The 1,223-nt window shown below is 43.7% G+C and overlaps 1 protein-coding gene across 1 annotated transcript in view; it reads right to left on the bottom strand.

Moving 5' to 3' along the window:
- The window catches only part of LOC104530361 (F-actin-uncapping protein LRRC16A), a 51,248-nt gene that overhangs the window by 27,616 nt on the left and 22,409 nt on the right, over positions 1–1,223 (bottom strand). The window lies entirely within an intron of this gene.

The following is a 1,223-nucleotide window of genomic DNA, read 5'->3' as shown; positions in this document are numbered from 1 at the left end:
AAAGATCCCTGCCTCTCCTCAGCCTGAGCTCCATTTTCTGTAGTTTATGGAAGCAGTTCGGGTTTGGCAGACGTGCACCTTCTGCCTTCCCACCACCTCTGGCCACACAAGCATGACCTGTCTCTCCTGCCTTATGTTTCACTCGTGGCCTTTACAGGGGAGTAGCTATTAGTATCAACCTCTCCTCCTTCACTTCTTCCACATCTTCTAGGGACTTTCCAGTCTGGCAGATCACCTCCTGAACTTCTTCCTTGTTTTGCCTACTTTTCCGTAAGCACATTGTAAGCTTGCTGTCAGAACAGGCAAAAAGATTAACTGGATCTCTGGTTCTTAGGAGGCCCTCTTGGAAGTCTGTGTGCACCCATGCCACTGAGCTCTCTGGAGATGACTCCATGAAGGTACCCCTCTGCAGTAGTTGGGAGCCAGCAAGTCACCACACTCACAAATAAGGGCCCATTTAGAGTTAAGATACTCTGATGCGTCCAAGCTAACTTTTAAACTCCCAGGATCTCTTCCCATGATCGTTTTTCCAGATTCCTCCCTTCTGACTCCCTCACAAAACTATCTGAGCTCTCTTGAGTTTTCTTAAAATTATATTACCAACTGTGGATGAACACTAGTATCTTGGGAATTAAAGACAACTAAAATAACTTTGTTTTGAATGCTAGAAAATAATGTGCCTTTAGCAACAGGGTCTCAGATACTCTATGTTCCTTGATTATACAGATAATTTAAATTACTCTCAGTGCTGAGGGACATGTTAGTTTCCATGTTTTTCTCCTCCTCCTCCAAAGTAATTTATATTCAATCCTATTAGATACAGGGATGTACTGTGACCCTCTTGTCACTTCCCTTTCATAAACAACTGCCCCCTCCCTCTTGGAATGCAGCTCCCCAACCAGGCTCCCTTCAACCCTCCTTCCTGCAAAACAACCTGCGCATTTTCAGCTTCAAGACAGCACAAAAAGGTGAGAACAGCAGTCAAAGGTGATTCAACTAGACAAAGAAAATACAACTGACCAAACTGAGGTAACCCCTGACATCTCTTCCACCTTAGTGGCAAGAAAGCCCTATTTATGCCCATTAAGCCATTCTTTCATTAAGCTGGATAACATTTGAATATAAAACCAATGAACAGATTACCTACGACATCAGCACTCTGCTTTGGTTTGGTCTCAAAGCCAAGGAATGCTTTAAATTCAGATGCTATGCTAGCTGAACCT

Source organism: Antrostomus carolinensis, unplaced genomic scaffold, assembly GCF_000700745.2.
Source record: "Antrostomus carolinensis isolate BGI_N321 unplaced genomic scaffold, ASM70074v2 scaffold17209, whole genome shotgun sequence".
In the NCBI taxonomy this organism is placed as follows: domain Eukaryota; kingdom Metazoa; phylum Chordata; class Aves; order Caprimulgiformes; family Caprimulgidae; genus Antrostomus; species Antrostomus carolinensis.
This window is presented reverse-complemented; position numbering and strand designations above follow the sequence as displayed.